Raw genomic sequence first — 17572 nt, forward strand, 5'->3', positions numbered from 1 at the left:
TATTAACAAAAGAAAAGATTTCAAGCACATGCATAGGAATACAAATTACTATATATTAATACAAATTGCTACTATAATAACTCCTAAAACCCCTAATTAATCTGGCTTCCAGTTACACCCCTGTTAAGACAACAGTGAAAACAAATAGATTTAAATAGACCCGGGCAAAGCAACACAACACCCTGGAAGGAGAATTCAAAGTGAGTTTTCTCAGTTTTAGTTCCTGTAGACAGCAAATTGATGCACAGAGGCTGGAGGCTTTTCGTTCTTGTTAGATTTTAGAATGACACACAGCCTCACCTCCTTTATACATATTTCTCATTTTTTAATGCAAATTCCCTTGATCTGATATGCCTTTGGAACTTTACCTTCCTCATAATATAAATCTTTTCATAGTATTCATATCATCAGTAACCTTTGGGAAAAATAAATACTGTTTGGCTTAGCTCCTTCCAACTAGGTGTAATATCTTTCCATCTCTTTGAAATACAAACTACCCCAATTTATCTAAAAATGCAAATTTTACTCACACCTCACAATAACATTATGAGAATTATTATATTTTCATAACACTCTGTCTTTTTGTTCCAGTTATGGCCATTCCTCTAGGAATTTCTAGTTTATTTTCTCTCCAAATACATACATACTTAGATTTACACAAGGCGATTGTTGTGTAGGAGGTACAGTGCAGAAACAGGCCATTTGACACATCTGGTCATTCCAGTGTTTACATTTCACATGAGCCTCCTCTCACCCATTTCATCTAACCCCATTAATATCCCTTTTCCCTCACGTATTTATCTAGTTTCCTCCTTGAAATACATACATGTCATCTGCCTCAACTGCTCCTTTTGGTAGCAACTTTCACATTCTCACCATTCTCTAGATAAAGAGGTGACAGCAACCCATTTGAGTGCCATCAATGGCTTCACCACCAGCCATCAGCTTTTCAAGCCGACCACAGCTTTTAGTCCCATGTGGCAACTTGTCGGCTCTCACAAGGAAAGAACTGCCTTTTTTCTCACTAGTAAGATCAACAGCAACAAGAACCTATAGTGTAGAAAAGTATCCCAAAGCACCTCACAGAGACATACTGAGATAAATAGGAACACAGAGGCAAAGGGGATGTAAGGAGGGGTGAGCAAAAGTTTGGTCAAAGAGGTTTTTAAGAATAATCTTATAGGAGGAGGCGTAGAGACAGGGAGAGAACCTTAGGGTTTATGCCAATGCAGGGACAAGGGACAGGAGAAAGCCCAAATGTTCAGAGTCAAGGAAAGTTTAAGAAAGGGCTGGAGGCAGTTATAGAGATAGAGAGAGAGTGAGGCCACAAATGAATTTAAGCATAAAGATGAGAATGTTAAATTTGAGAGTTGGGGGACAGGATGACAATGACTGAAGCTTACAGAGTGTGGAGGATACAGGACCAGCTGGACAAGCATTGCAACAGGCTTGAGGCCATAAAGACATAGATGAGATTGTCAGCAGCAGATGTGCTGAGGCAAGGGCAGCAATAGCACAGAGATCCATGTAGACTATCTTTGTGATATTAAGTGCACAGGGTCAGAAATCCAGCATGGCTTCGAATTGGTTATCAAGCATGCAAACAGCCTGACTCAACAACAACATCAACTTGTATTTATATGGTGCCTTTAACATAGTAAAACAACTCAAGGTGCTTCACATGAGTGTTATGAAACAATATTTGATATCAAGCAATTTAGGAGACATTAGGGTATGTAACCAGGAGCTTGGAAAAAGAGTTAGGTTCTAAGGAGGAGAGGCAGCTGGTGGGGTGCAAAGGTTTAAGGAAGAAACTTCAGAGCTGAGGGCCCAAGACAATGGCCCGGGAGGGGGATGGAATTGGTGAAGAGGGTTCAGAGTTTCTAGTATGACCTAATCAACCGATCAGATCATGAGCTGTTCAACTGGAATAGACCATATGGCCCCTCAAGGTACTCCACTATTCAATACTCAACTCCACTTTCTCACCCATGCCCCAAATTCCTTAGTTCCCCGACAGACCAAAAATCTGTCTATCTCAGCCTTCAATATATTCAATGATGGAGCATCCACCATCATCTGGGGCAGAGAATACCAAAGGTTCACAGCCCTCTGAGTGAAGAAATGTCTCCCCATCTCAGTCCTAAACCGTTTATCCTAAGACTGCGTTCCCATGTTCTAGGTTCTCAGCCAGGGGAAAACAACCCTGTTAAGACCCTTCAGAAACTCAGAAATGGAAGGGGATGGGCACTAGAAATAGCACCAGCAGCCTGCCATCCCACTCCATTCCACACCTGAACCATTCCCCTGGAAGTGGGAGGGCGAGGCAGTGGCTGGATGACCCTCCTGCACACGCTGGGTAGTCAATCAGGCTCATCAAAAAACTCTTAAGACCAATTGAAGGAATTCAGATGGGATTATCTATTCAGCCTCCTGGCAATGAAACCTTCAGAACTTCCAGTTGCAGATGCAGAGAATAGTATCCTTCCCCTGATTATATTGTCCTCTGTCGCTACCACATTCCTTTTCATTCCCCCCACTTGACTGGCATCCTGCACCGTGGTGCTCAGGTCACTTTATACAATAACGCTGTAGACCTTGTTCTCATCCACATAGGTAGCAAATACCTTGTAACTGTTCATCAAAGTTAAGGCCTGAAGCTCCTCCATCACTACATTTTAATTATTCTTTCATGGGATATGAGTGCTGCTGGCAAGGCCAGCATTTGTTGCCCATCCCTACTTGCCCTTGAACAGAGTGGCTTGCTCAGCCATTTCAAAGGGCAGTTAAGAGTCAACCACATTGCTGTGGATCTAGAGTCACATGTAGGATAGACCAGGAAATCACCAGAGCTCCTTAGACAGCATCTTCCAAACCCATGACCACTGCCATCTAGAAGGACAAGGGCAGCAGATAGATGGGAACATCACCACCTGGAAGTTCCCCTCCAAGTCACTCATCAACCTGACTTGGAAATATATCGCTGTTCCTTCACAGTCGCTGGATCAAAATCCTGGAACTCCCTCCCTAACAGTACTGTGAGTGTACCTACACCACATGGACTGCAGCTGTTCAAGAAGGCAGCTCACCACCACCTTCTCAAGGGCAACTAGGGAGGGGCAATAAATGCTGGCCCAGCCAGCGAAGCCCACATCCCAAGAATGAATTAAAAAAAGTTAAGGATGGCAGGTTTCCTTCCCTAAAGGACATTAGTGAACAAAATGGGTTTTTATGACAATCGATGATAGTTTCATGGTCACCATTACTGGGATTAACTTTCAATTCCAAATCTATTAATTGACTTTAAATGCCATGAACTGCCATGGTGCATGTTGGATCCTGATATCTGCCTGATTCGCAGCCACACTCCCATCCATGACCATTTACTAACTTGAAAGTTCTATTAAGCTATGAGGTATGACTGCCTCTCAGAACAAAATGTCCAGAATTTAGTGAATAAGGGAGTTCAGTATGGTAGGGGAAGAGGGAAGCAGGTATCTGACTGGTTGGTGAGTATTTTGCTCATCTATCTTTCAAAACTCAGGTAATTTATCAGTAATTGTAAGGTTTTTTAGTATTCTTAAAGTTTACTAGCAGTATTAGAGGCCATTAAGAATAGTAGGGTTTATTAATTATAAATTAATTGAGAAAATAATAAATTAATTAAAACATAATAAAGATGGCAAGATAAGTGATGTGTTGCAACTGCAGAATGTGGGAGCTCCTTACTACCAGTATGATCAGGGGAAAAACAAGTCTGTAGTAAGTGTCAGCTGCTTGAGGAACTTTGGCTCAAAGTCATTGATCTGGAGGCTGAGCTGCAGACACTGCAGTACATCTGGAAGAGGCAAGGTTACCTGGTATGTAAGATCCTGATCTGACTTGACAAGGTGGATGTGGAAAGGACATTTCCTCTTGTGGATGAGTCCAGAACTAGGGGGCATTGTTTTAAAATTAGGGGTCACCCTTTTAGGACAGAGATTCGAAGATTTTTTTCTCTCAGAGGGTTGTGCGACTTTGGAACTCCCTGCCTCAGAAGGGGTCATTAAATATTTTTAAGGCAGAGGTAGATAGATTCTTGTTAGGCAAGGGAATCAAAGGTTATCAGGGGTGGATGGGAATGTGGAATTTGTAACACAAACAGATCAGCCATGATCTTATTGAGTGGCAAAGCAGACTCAAGGGGCTGAATGGCCCTACTTCTATTCCTATTTTGTATGTTCTTATGACTTAGTTCAGGGGGCAGTCACACTCCTTAGGTTAGGGTCTTCTGATTTGGTCAGTGGTCAGGGGCAACCAGGGTTTCACTGCCAGTGAAGAAAGTAAGGGGATTAAAAAGATGGATGTGGAGGACCCTCAGACCTTGCAAATGTCCAACAGGTTGAGGTCCTTGCAGCTTGTGGGGACAAAAGCAGGAGCTGCAGGGTGGATGAGCAAACTGACCATGGCACCTTAGTACTGGAAGCCATTCAAGTAAATAGGAAAGTAGTGGGAGTAAGGGACAGTATAGTGAGAGGAATTATCGGATTTCTCTGCAATCAAGAGTGAGAAGCAAAAGACAGCTGCTTTGCTTGCCTGGTGCTCGAGGCTGGAGAGGAACTTGCAGTGGGAATGGGAGGATCCAGTGGTCATGGTCCATGTAGCGACCAACAACATAGAGGTGAGGTGAGAGTGCCTGCCCTTGACATCAAGGCAGCATTTGACTGAGTGTGGCATCAAGGAGCTCTAGCAAAACTGGAGTCAATGGGAATCAGGGGGAAAACTCTTCGCTGGTTGGAGTCATACCTAGCACAAAGGAAGATGGTTGTAGTTGTTGGAAGTCAATCATCTCAGTTCCACGGCATCACTGCAGGAGTTCCTCAGGGCAGTTTCCTCAGCCTAACCATCTTTAGCTGCTTAATCAATGACCTTCCTTCCATCATAAAGTCAGAAGTGGGGGTGTTCGCTGATGATTGCATAATGTTCAGCACCATTTGTGACTCCTCAGATACTGAAGCAGTCCATGTACAAATGCAGTAAGACCTGGACAATATCCAGGCATGGGCTGACAAGCAACAAGTAACAATCGAGCCACACAAATGTCAGGCAATGACCATCTTCAACCAGAGAGAATCCAATCATCATCCCTTAATGTTCAATGGCATTACTATCACTGAATTCACCACTATCAACATCCTGGGGGTTACCATTGACCAGAAACCGAACTGGACTAGCTAAATAAGTACTGTGGCTACAAGAGCAGCTCAGAGATTAGGAATCGTGCGACGAGTAGCTCAACTCCTGACTCCCCAAAGCCTGTCCACCATCTACAAGGTACAAGTCAGGAGTATGATGAAATACTCCCCATTTGCCTGAATGAGTGCAGCTCCAACAACACTCAAGAAGCTCGACACCATCCAGGAAAAAGCAGCCCTTTTGATTGACACCACATTCACAAACATTCACTCCCTCCTGCAGCGAAGCACAATAGCGGCAGTGTGTACCATCTACAAGATGGCATTGCAGGAACTCACCAGGCTCCTTCAACAGCACCTTTCAAACCCACAACCATTAATTATCATCTAGAAGGACAAGGGCAGCAGATAGATGGGAGCACCATCACCTGCAAGTTCTCCTCCAAGTCATTCACCATCCTGTCTTGGAAATATACCGCTGTTTCTTCACTGTCGCTGGGTCAAAATTCTGGATCTCTCTTCCTAACAGCACTGTGGGTGTACCAACACCACATGGACTTCAAGAAGGCAGCTCACCACCACCTTCTCAAGGGCAACTAGGGAGGGGCAATAAATGCTGGCCCAGCATGCGAAGCCCACATTCCGTGAATGAATAAAAAAAAAATTCCAAGTTAACTCTGTTTCTCTCCACAGATGCTGCCATAACCTGCTGAGTGTTTCTAGCATTTTCTGTTTTCATTTCTGGCCTCCTCCTAACTCTGATGGGGTATATAGGAGAGATCTCCAGTGTAAACAATCACAGCTGAGATTATGTCAAATCTGCAATGTGATAAATAACAATTAAATTGCTAATATACAGATTAAATTTTAATTTATTTGGCAGAATTTTCTGGGGCATGAATAGCTGTTGATTTTTACAAAGTTTTTATTTTGTCTTGTACACATAAATGCAACTGCTTTCTTGAGATAGGGTGACTTTTTAAAAATCATATATGAGATATCGGCATCAAGACCAGCATTTGTCATGCTTGACAAGATGGTGATGAGTCACCTTCTTGAACCACTGCAGTCCATGTGACATGGTTACATTCACAGTGCTGTCAGGCATCCGGAGGACAGCTTTCTCCTCAGTCTCAGAATTCAATTTTGTGAGCTCTTCCTTTTGGTCAAATGTTGCCTTGATGTCAAAGGCAGTCACTCTCTCCTCACCCCTGGAATTCAGCTCTTTTATCCATGTTTGGAACAGGGCTGTAAAGGGGTCTGGAACTGAGTGAAGTGGAGCGGGAAGGAGCTACTTGGCAGCACTGTCAACGATATCTTCCGTCGTTTTGCTGATGATCGAGAGTAGGCTGGTGGGGCTGTAATTGGCAGGATTGGATTTGCTTTCTGTGGACAGGACATGGGCAATTTTCCGCTTTGCTGGGATGGTGCCAGTGTTATAGCTTTACTGGAAAAGCTTGGCTAGAGACATGGCTAGCTCTGGCTCACCACTTCAGCACCACCACCGGGATGGTGTTGGGGCCCATGCTCTTTGATGCACTTGGACCGTTCCTTGATACCATGTGGAGTGAACTAAATTGGCTGGAGATTGGAATCTGTGACACTGTGGACCTCAGGAGGAGGCTGAGCAGGTCAGTCTGGTTTTATTTTTATTATCATTTTTCGTAGCGGTTTGACATAACATGAGTTGCTTGCTGGGACCATTTCAGGGCGCAATGAAAGTCTGGAATCACAGAAAAGCAAATTTCCTTCCCTAAAGGACATGAGTGAACCAGCTGAGTTTCCATGACAATCCAATCGTTTTATGGTCAACATTGCTGAATTTAGCTTTTTATCCCAGGTCCATTTAATTGAATTTAAATTCCCCCAGCTTCTATGGGGGGATTTGAACCTATGGGGCAGAATTTTATGTTCTCCTGCTGTCGACTTTGCAGGCAGGGAGGATCTGTAAAACTCCCCAGGTGGCCTTCCCACCTGCCCCGGCCTACTGTAGTTACACGGTGCCCACTCACCCCCACCCCAATTGAGGCCCTTAAGTGACTTATTATTGACCACTTAAGGGCCAGCTCCCACCTGACCTCAAGTTTGAGGTTAGCAAGAGGAGATCAGGGGCCGGAGGTCGGGGGTGGGGTGGTGGGGATGGTAAGCTCGGCAGGTCACCCTGTTCGGGTCTTAAGCAGGAAAGGTGGAGGCACCACCCTCAAGGGCCCCTTTCCACATTGTGCAACTCCCCCCCACCACCACAACAAAGTCTGCCCTGCAGGTGCACCCTCCCCACTCTGAACTCTCTGTCAAGACACCCCACCACCATCCCCCTCTCCTTAACACTTCAGGCCTCACCTCTCCTGCCTGTCGTGTGACCCTCCGCACTTACCTGGTCCTGGATGCTGGAATTTAGAATCTGCGGACTGGCTGTAATCCCAGGCCTGGTGACTGCTGCCACTGGAGCTGCCGGCCAATCAGATTGACTGGCACCTCCTCCCGAGTGACAGGCACAAGTCCCGTCTCCAGCCAAGTAACATTCCTCATAGCGTCAAATGGCTGCAAAGCTGCCCTGGTCGGCAGAGATGCATCCCTCACCGACTCCCTCTGGAGCATTAATCTAGGCCCTTGGATAATTAGTCCAGTAACGTAACCACCAAGCTACTGTACCATCTCCGTTAAGTGTAACCCGATATAGAACCATTGAAACATAGAAAAGTTACAGCACATTGTGTCTGCGCTAGCCTAAATTGAAAAAATAATTTAAAAAACTAGCTGCCCATTTTAATTCCACCTTCCAGCACCTGGTCCATAGCTTTGCAGGTTACAGCACTTTAGGTGCAGATGCCTTTTAAATGACAGAATTACCTGGAAAAACTCAGCAGGTCTGGCAGCATCGGCAGAGAAGAAAAGAGTTGACGTTTCGAGTCCTCATGACCCTTCAACGGAGGACTCGAAACGTCAACTCTTTTCTTCTCCGCCGATGCTGCCAGACCTGCTGAGTTTTTCCAGGTAATTCTGTTTTTGTTTTGGATTTCCAGCATCCGCAGTTTTTTTTGTTCTTATGCCTTTTAAATGAGTTGCGGGTTTGGGTCTCCATCACCAAACCAGGCTTATCAGATTTAATTTGACAAATTTTGTCACTGCAGAGAATTATTATGAAATAAAACTGGGAATGAGTTAGTGATAATCATATTACTTTCTCCTCCTCCACCTGGCATCATGCCCTAAAGTGATGGAAGGGGTCATCAACAGTGCTATCAAGCGGCACTTGCTTAGCCGTAACCTGCTCACTGCTGCTCAGTTTGAATTCTGCCAGGGCCACCCAGATTCTGACCTCATTACAGCCTTGGTTCAAACATGAACAAAAGAGCTGAACTCCCGAGGTGAGGTGAGAGTGACTGCCCTTGACATCAAGGCAGCATTTGACCAAGTGTGGCATCAAGGAACCCTAGCAAAACCGGAGTCAATGGGAATCAGGGGAAAAACTCTCCATTGGTTGGAGTCATACCTAGCACAATGGAAGATGGTTGTGATTGTTGGAGGTCAGTTATCTCTGTTCTAGGACATCACTGCAGGAGTTTCTCACTGTAGTATCCTAGGCACAACCATCTTTAACTGCTTCATCAATAAGCTTCCTTCCATCCTAAGGTGAGAAGTGAGGATGTTCGCTGATGATTGCACAATGTTCAGCACCATTCACAACTCCTTAGATACTGAAGCAGTCCATGTCCAAATGCAGTAAGACCTGGACAATATCCAGGCTTGGGCTGACAAGTAGTGAGTAACATTCGCACCACACAAGTGCCAGGCAATGACCATCTCCAACAAGGGAGAATTTAACCATCTCCCCTTGACATTCAATGGCATTACTGTCGCTGAATCCCCCACTGTCAACATCCTGGGGGTTACCATTGACCAGAAACTGAATTGGACTAGCCATATAAATACTGTGGCTACAAGGGCAGGTCAGAGGCTAGGAATCATGCGGCAAATAACTCACCTCCTTACTCTCTAAAGCCTGTCCACCATCTACAAGGCACAAGTCCGGAGTGTGATGGAATACTCTCCATTTGCCTGGATGAGTGCAGCTCCGACAACACTCAAGAACCTCGACATCATTCAGGACAAAGCAGTCCACTTGATTAGCACACCTTTCACAAATATTCACTCCCTCCATCACCAACGCACTGTGGCAACAGTGTGTACCATCTACAATATGCACTGCAGGAACTCACCAAGGCTCCTTAGACAGCATCTTTTAAACCAACTACTGCTACCATCTAGAAGGAGAAGGGCAGCAGACACATGGGTACACCATCACCTGAAAGTTCCCCTCAAAGCCACTCACCATCCTGACTTTGAAATATATCACCGTTCCTTCACTGTTGCTGGGTCAAAATCCTGGAACTTCCTGCCTAACGGTACTGTGGGTGTACCTACACCACAGGGAATGTAACAGTTCAAGAAGGCAGCTCACCATCACCTTCTCAAGGGCAATTAGGGATGGGCAATAAATGCTGGCCTAGCCAGCGATGCCCACATCCCATAAATGCATAAAAAAAGGGTCTTGGCTGTTGAAGTATGCCTTTAAGGGAAACTAGAAGGATGTGTGTCATGCAATCTAGTCTTAGTTTCACTTTTGCCTTTGAGCAGAGCACACACACACACACACACACTCACAGTTCTGCTGCTGATGTCATCAAGTTTTATACCTACATATAAATGTTCTCATGAGCCTATTCTAAATGTATGAACCCACAATGTGTTTACACAATCCCTTATGAGCAATTGGTGTTTATACCATTACAACAACACAACATGGCGCTCAGCGGTGGTCAAACAGCCTGGCAGCAAGATTAAGTAGAGGTATGACATGGTGAGCAGTCTTAGATCATGCTACATGGCATGAGACAACCCTCAACATTCTGGTCAGGCCATAACGAAGTTGCACTGCCAGAGAGTGTTGAAACCACAGCGTGGTGACTGCACAGAAAAACTTTGAAGACACAGTGCTGAGATAGTGCTCAAATAAAGAGCTGGTAGGCAGATGGATCCCTCACAGTGAGATTGCAATGCATAGCCTGCCAGTTCAGTGAGTGGGACAGCACGTCAAGAGGACTAGTAATGGGTTAGCTCAGTCAGGACAGGCAAGTGACCGGGTGATATCAAGCGTGGGAAAGTCAAACAAAACAAAACCAGAAGCAAAGGTCATAAAAATTGGACCAGAGAATGTTGTAACTATAGTGGGTGGAGCTTTGGAAAAGCACGCGCGAGAGGCTACTGAGACACTCATCCCAGAAGGAATATTCTCAAAATGTCTACAAAATTCCCCAGTTACAGTTGAGATACAGCTGACCTGCTATCCAAATTCAAAATATTTAAACAGCTGCTACAGAGTAATGGTTTCTTGATTCAGGTGTGTCTAAGCCAGACAAGCAAGCCACAAAAATTTACCAAGCAATTGGGAATGAGGGTGTACCTGTGCACATCAGGATTAACAGCATAAGAGCTAAAGGATCCCCAAAAGATATGGACAACATTGGAACGCTGGTTCAGAACAGCTACAGAATCCACAGACCACTTCATCAAATGGTGCAGAGAAAAGGCTATGTAATTTTTAAAAATGCAGAACTAACAGACAGAATTGTTGAGTTGGTGATCACATCCACTCTCATGGAAGCATTCCAGGATGATCTGCTAGACAAGCCCAAAACATATTGCATCGAAGAACTACTCAAGGATGGACGTAAGTACAAAGCGATCCTCACAGGTTGTTGAAGCTTACAGGTCTTAAGTATTACCCAAATTGTTGCCGTACTCACTAGCACACCCAAACCTAACAAGACATGTGGAAGGTGTGGTCTTCTACATGCACCAAGGAAATGCTCCGCTTTCCAGCAATTCTGCAAAGCATGTGGCAGAAAGGGCCATTGGCAGTGGCAGTGCACTAGAGCAAAGGCTGATGCAGCTACAAAGAGCCATGCCCTGATCCAAACAGACTGTACACAACAGGTACCTTCAAGCAATAACAATGACCATCTGGTGTCCTTTCAGAAACTTATACATGATGTGGTTGACAAACGAGAGAATTACAATGATGTACACAACGGGACAGAGTGGTGAACACACGTTTCACACCACCAATCTCATGAAAATCATAGATGCCATCACATCACCCCAATTGTTTACCAAGATTCGAACTACCTGTCCTAAAAAAGTTGGTAGCTTTTCACTATTGGCCAAGATTGACATAGAGGCAACTGCCAACACACTACCTCTGCGGATTCTAAAAGACCTGTATCCACAGACATGGAAGGCCATGGTGAAACTTACTACTGTGAAACTAATTCCTTGTGCAGGATCCATAGTCCTGGAGTCTAAGCAAAGTCAATCCTCCTGGGTGTCACATGTGTTCTACATCATAGAGACTAAAAGCCCAGCAATCACAGGTCTACTGTGACTTTGCACTAGTAACAATCCATAGAATCAGTCAGAACTCATATGGCAGATCAACCTCAAAAACTACTCCTATCACCTCAGTTCATGACCTAACACCAAAATATCCTAATATCCAGAATGTTTCAACAAAATTTGGCAACCATGGACTTCCACTGGATTGCACCATGGCTATGCTTAACAAAGTGCTGCAGTGGTTTTCCATTGCCTTCTGCAATATGGATGACCAGGAAACTCACCCACTCTTAGTCTGCCATCAGATGTATTGGAAGGATTGGCCACATTATGAACACACCTTCCATGGCCATCAAGTCCTGAAGTGGATCTTGAACCTAGAGCTCCTGGCCCAGGGGTAGGGACTCTATTGCTACACCACCAAACTTCCTCTGTGTTTCTTCACTAAACTAAAATAGGCATTCAGAATTACAATTCAAAAATGTCAATCTCTTCACCAAATCATGCCACCAGTACTCACATGCCCCTTCACTCATTTCTGAACTATCACCACTGCTAACTCAGCATGTGTGAACTGCAACAAAAGTGATAAAATGTTGGGTATATCTGCATGGAATGGTATGCCAAGACTTAACTCCTTGTGTTCTACTACCTACATCAATATAGGTCTGTCTGAGTTGTAACCAAGGATTGGTATCTTCAGTGATAGCTTCTCTATAATTGCCCTTGAAAAGTCTAACATTTTCTGTTCTTGATTGTGGTTTTGATGTCTGATGTTGTGACCTTACTCCTGAAGTGGTGCATGTTTACTTTAATGGCACCAGATTCTTAAAATTAACAACAAGGAAGTGAATGCTGCTAGTTGTGGGAGAATTCAAAACATAGGGGCCAAAAATACAAGATAGATACTAATAAATCCAATTAGGAAATCAGGAGAAATTCCTTTACTTAAAAAGTCATTAAAATGTGGAAGCCCCTATCAGAGACAGTAATTGAGCAAATAGCTTACATGCTTTCAAAAGGAAGCTAGACGAATACAAAAGGGAAAAGAGAATAGAAGGATATGCTGAAAGCCTGTAATGATGCAGATGGAATGCGAGGAGACTTGGTTCTTCTGTTTCTGCTTTCGTTGTGTCGGCATCACAGACTAACATCCGTATTCTGCCAACATCCGTATGGTTTGCATTAGCTACGTCGGGCATGATCTGGCGAAGGAAGAAATCTAGACGTGACCCTACAATTGCTGCCCAGCTTGGTGCAAACACGCGACCAGTATGTTCTTATTCTTGCTTTGAGGCCTCCACAGGGTGTTTATGAAACTTTCCCAGTCACTCTGCAGCCTCCATCACCCACCTTGAGATTGAAAACAGCGCAAGTAGAGAGACAGTCGGGGGATTGAAAGCAGTGTGAGAGGAGAGGCAGTTGGTAGATTGATAATATTGCAAGAGGAGAGGCAGTCTTATCTTTCGGGGACGAGCGGAGTCAGACCTGCATGGGAGCACCCTTCCTGAGCTGCTAGGTGAATTTGAAAAAAGGTGTGAGTGACATCACAGGAAAGTTGTGAGTTGATTGGTTCTTGAGCAGCTGCTGTTTGGGACCATGTTTCAACCCCAGTAATTTTGAAAAATGTAAATTTCTAAACTAGCACAGGGAAAGTAAGAATTTATAGGGACAGGAGAGGGAGCTGATTTGTGAGCAAGGGCAAAGAATTTCTACTTTCTATTAATCTCCAGTTTATAGTTAATAGTACAAGAGTAAGGTTAAAGCAAGTTAAAATAACTAAAGGTAACTAAAAGTTAAAGTAAACAAAGTGATTTAAAAGTTTAAGATTTAGGCATGGCAGGACATCTCAACCAAGCGGAATGCCCATCCTGTGGCATGTGGGAAGTCGTGGACACTTCTAATGACACTGGTAAGCCCATGTGCAGAAAATGTCACCTGCTGCATAAGCTTGAGCTCCACGTTTCAGAGCTTGAGCAGTGGCTGGAGTCACTGAGGTGCATCCGAGAGGCAGAGAACAACGTGGATAGCACGTTCAGAGAGGTGGTCACACTGAAAGTTGGGGGCAAGCAGGCAGATAGGGAATGGGTGATTGTCAGGCAGTCCAAGAGTATCAGGCAGGTAGGTAAGGAGTCCCCACTAACTAGTTTTCCATTCTGGACATCGGTGAGGGCGATGAATCCTTGGAGTAGTGCAGCAAGAGCCAAGCCCGTAGCAGCACGGGTGGCTCAGCTGTACAGGAGGGGAGATAGAAGAGTGAAAGGGCAGTACTGATATGGGATTCTTTAGTTAGGGGATCGGACAGGCGTTTCTGTGGTCGTCAATGTGGCTCCAGGATGGTTTGTTGCCTCCCTGGTGCTGGGGTCAAGGATGTCACAGAACGGCTACAGGACATTCTTGTCGGGGGGGCGAACAGCCAGAGGTCATGGTCCACATTGGTACTAATGGTATAGGTAGGAAAGGGGATGTGGTCCTGCAATCCAAATTTAGGGAGCTAGGTAGAAAATTAGCAAGCAGGACCTCTAAAGTAGTACTCTCCGGATTACTCCCAATGCCATGTGCAAGTGAGTACAGAAGTAGGAAGATAAGATAATTGAATGTGTGGCTGGAAAGATGGTGCAGGAAAGGGGGCTTTAGATTCCTGGGACACTGGGACTGGATCTGGGGAAGATAGCACATGTACAAGCCAGACGGGTTGCATCTGAACAGAGCTGGGACTGAGTTCCTTTTGGCACATTTTGCTAGTGCTGTTGGGGAGGGTTTAAACTAACTCAGCAGAGGTATGGGAACCAGGAGGGAATATCAGAAAGTAATACCAGGGTGCATGGAATGCTGGGAGAGGCAGAGAGCGCTAAGAAGAGAATAGTAAGGTAATAGATGGAGTCGGAGTAAAGGAGCGAGTAATGAAGTATAAATCTGGATTACACTTCATGTATGTGAATGCACAGAGTATAGTTAATAAAATTGGGGAGTTACAGCCACAGATTGCCTGTTGGGATTATGATGATGTGGTGATAACGAAGACCTGGGGCAGGATTGTCCCCCGTTCTGGGGTGAAGTTTAAGTGCGAGCACACGGAGGTGGGCCTCCAATCGGCATCCCCAATTGGGGGCGCACCACCATTTTACGCCTTAATTGGTCTGCCCAGTGTGACATCCGCACAGAAGCACTATGCGCTCCCTGTGCGGGCGGGGGGAATCACTAAACCTGAGAGTGCGCTCTTTCACGTATGCACATGAAAGAGTCCACTCATCTCCCTGAGGCTAAGTGCTGCCTCAAGGGGATCGTCTCTACAGTGACAAATATTAAAAATAGAAAACAAAAGATTCCCTGACATGTCCCCTCATGTGACACTGTCACATGAGTTGGGACATATCCATAACTTTTTTTAAAACTTTAATTAAATTTTTAAAAACCTACATGAAACCTCATCCCGCCCGTGGATGAGGTTTCATGCTTTTTCTAATTCCTGCCTGGACTCCAGGCCTGCCCGCCAACCTTAAGGCTGGACGGGCAGGTCCATTAATTAGCTAAATGATTCTGTCAATGGCCTCAGTTGGCGGGCGCACAGCTGATTTTGCTGTGCCCCACCAACCTGAAAATTTAAATGGGGCGCGGTGACATCGGGAGTTCCGCCCGATGTCACCGCGCGCCATTTTACGCGTCGGCGAGCAGGCCCCGCCCCTTGCTCGCCGACAGGAAAATCCTGGTTTGAAGAAGGCCAGATCTGAGTGTTAAATATTGTTGATTACAAAATGTTCGGAAAAGACAGGAAAGGGAAAAAAGGACGAGGGTGGCATTTTTGGTTAAGGGGAGTATTGCAGTACAGGAGAAAGAAGGTGTGTCAGAGGATTTAAGGACAGAATTGATTTGGCTAGAGCTAAGAAATAAGAATGGTACAATTACATTGCTCAGTGTAATATACAGACCACCAGCTAGTGGGAAGGATGTAGAGGAACAAATCTGCAAGGGAATTACAGAGAGGTGTAAACATCATAGAGTAGTTGTAATAGGGGACTTTAATTACCCATATACAGATTGGGATAGTGGTAGTGTAAGGGGCAGTGAGGGACAAGCATTCCTAGGTTGTGTTCAGGAGAATTTCCTACAGCAGTATGTGTCCAGTCCAACAAGAAAGGAGGCACTGCTAGGTTTTTGGGTATGTGGTGGGCCAAGTAGATCAAGTGACAGTGGGGGAACATTTAAGGGACAGAGATGATTGTATCATAAGGTTTAGGATGACGATGGAAAATTACAATGGCAATCCAGAGTAAGAATAATCAACTGGCGGAGAGCAGACTTCAATGGGGCAAGAACGGAGCTGGGCCGCATACACTGGAACCAAAGGTTGATAGGAAAAACAGTAGCTTAACAGTGGTCTACCTTCAAAGAAGAGATGGTTTGGGCACAGTCAAGGTGTGTTCCCACAAAAGGGAAGGGTAGGACAAACAAATCCAGAGCTCCCTGGATGACAAAGGAGATAGAAATTAAGTTAAAGAAGAAAAAGTGTGCATACAACAGGTGTCAAGTAGCAAATACAATTGAGCATCAAGCTGAATACAGAAGGTTCAGAAGGGATGTGAAAAAGCAAATACGAGAAGCAAAGAGGGATTACGAAAACAGACTGGCAACTAACAGGAAAGGAAGTCCCAAAGTATCCTATAAGCACATCAGTAGTAAGAGGGTGGTAAAAGGAGGAGTAGGACCGATTAAGGACCAAAAAGTGGATTTACACATAGAGGCAAGAGGCATGTCTGAGGTGTTAATGCATCTGCCTTTACTTACAAGGCAGATTCTGGCCATGGTGACAGAGGAAGAAACTCAGTCATTAGAACGGTTTAAAATTGATAAGGTGGAGGGTTTCTTTTATTATTCATTGGATGTGGGTGTCGCTGGCTAGGCCAGCATTTATTGTCCATTACTAATTGCCCTTGTTTAGGGGGCATTTTAGAGCCAACCACATTGCTGTGGGTCTGGAGTCACATGTAGGCTAGACGATTTCCTTCCCTAAAGGGCATTAGTGAACCAGATGGGTTTTTACAACAATCGGCAATGGTTTCATGGTCATCATTAGACTTTTAATTCCAGATTTTCATTGAATTCAAATTCCACCATGGCAGAACTCAAACCTGGGTTCCCAGAGTATTGCCCTGGGTCTCTGGATTACTATTCCAGCGACAATACCACTATGCCATTGCCTCCCTGGTACTTAAAGTTGATAAGGCACCAGGACCGAATGAGATGCATTCAAGAATATTGAAGCAAGTGAGAGTGGAAATTGCAGAAGCACTGGCAATAATCTTTCAATGTTCCCTGGATTCGGGGGAGGGGCCAGGGGACTGGAGAATTGCAAACATTACACCTTTGTTCAAAAAAGGTTGTAAAGATCTGCCCTAGAATTACTGACTGCAGACCAGTCAGTTTAACTTCGGTGGTGGGGAAACTTCTAGGAACGGTTATTCGGGATAGAATAATAGTCACATGGAAAAATGTGGGTTGATTCGTAAGAGCCAGCATGCATTTTTTAAAGGAAAATTGTGTCTAACTAACTTGCTGGAGTTTTTTGAAGTGGTAACAGAAATGGTTGATGAGGGCAAGGTTGTTGATGTGGTGCATTTGGACTTCCAAAATGCGTTCAATACAGTGCCAACAGACTTGTGAGGAAATTTATAGGTAATGGAATAAAAGGGACAGTATCAACATGGATACAAAATTGGCTGAGGGGTAGGAAATGGAGAGTAATGGTTAATGGGTATTTTTCAGGCTGGAAGAAGGTTTGTAGTGGAGTTCCCCAGAGGTTGGCATTGGGACCCTTGCTTTTCCTGATATATATAAATGATCTAAATCTTGGTGTGCAGTGGACAATTTCAAAGTTTGCAGATGAGACAAAACTTGGGAGAATTGTAAACTGTGAGGAAGACAGTGTAGAACTTCCAAAGGACATTGACACATTGGTGGAGTGGGCAGATAGGTGGCAGATGAACTTCAGTATGGAGAAATGT

At 44.7% G+C, this 17572-nt stretch overlaps 1 protein-coding gene across 1 annotated transcript in view; it reads right to left on the reverse strand.

Annotated features, from left to right (window-relative positions):
• Nucleotides 1–17572, reverse strand: part of acss2l (acyl-CoA synthetase short chain family member 2 like) — a 114997-nt gene that overhangs the window by 45085 nt on the left and 52340 nt on the right. The gene's annotated exons all lie outside the window — the stretch shown is intronic.

This window comes from Carcharodon carcharias, chromosome 6, assembly GCF_017639515.1.
Source record: "Carcharodon carcharias isolate sCarCar2 chromosome 6, sCarCar2.pri, whole genome shotgun sequence".
Classification (NCBI taxonomy): Eukaryota; Metazoa; Chordata; class Chondrichthyes; order Lamniformes; family Lamnidae; genus Carcharodon; species Carcharodon carcharias.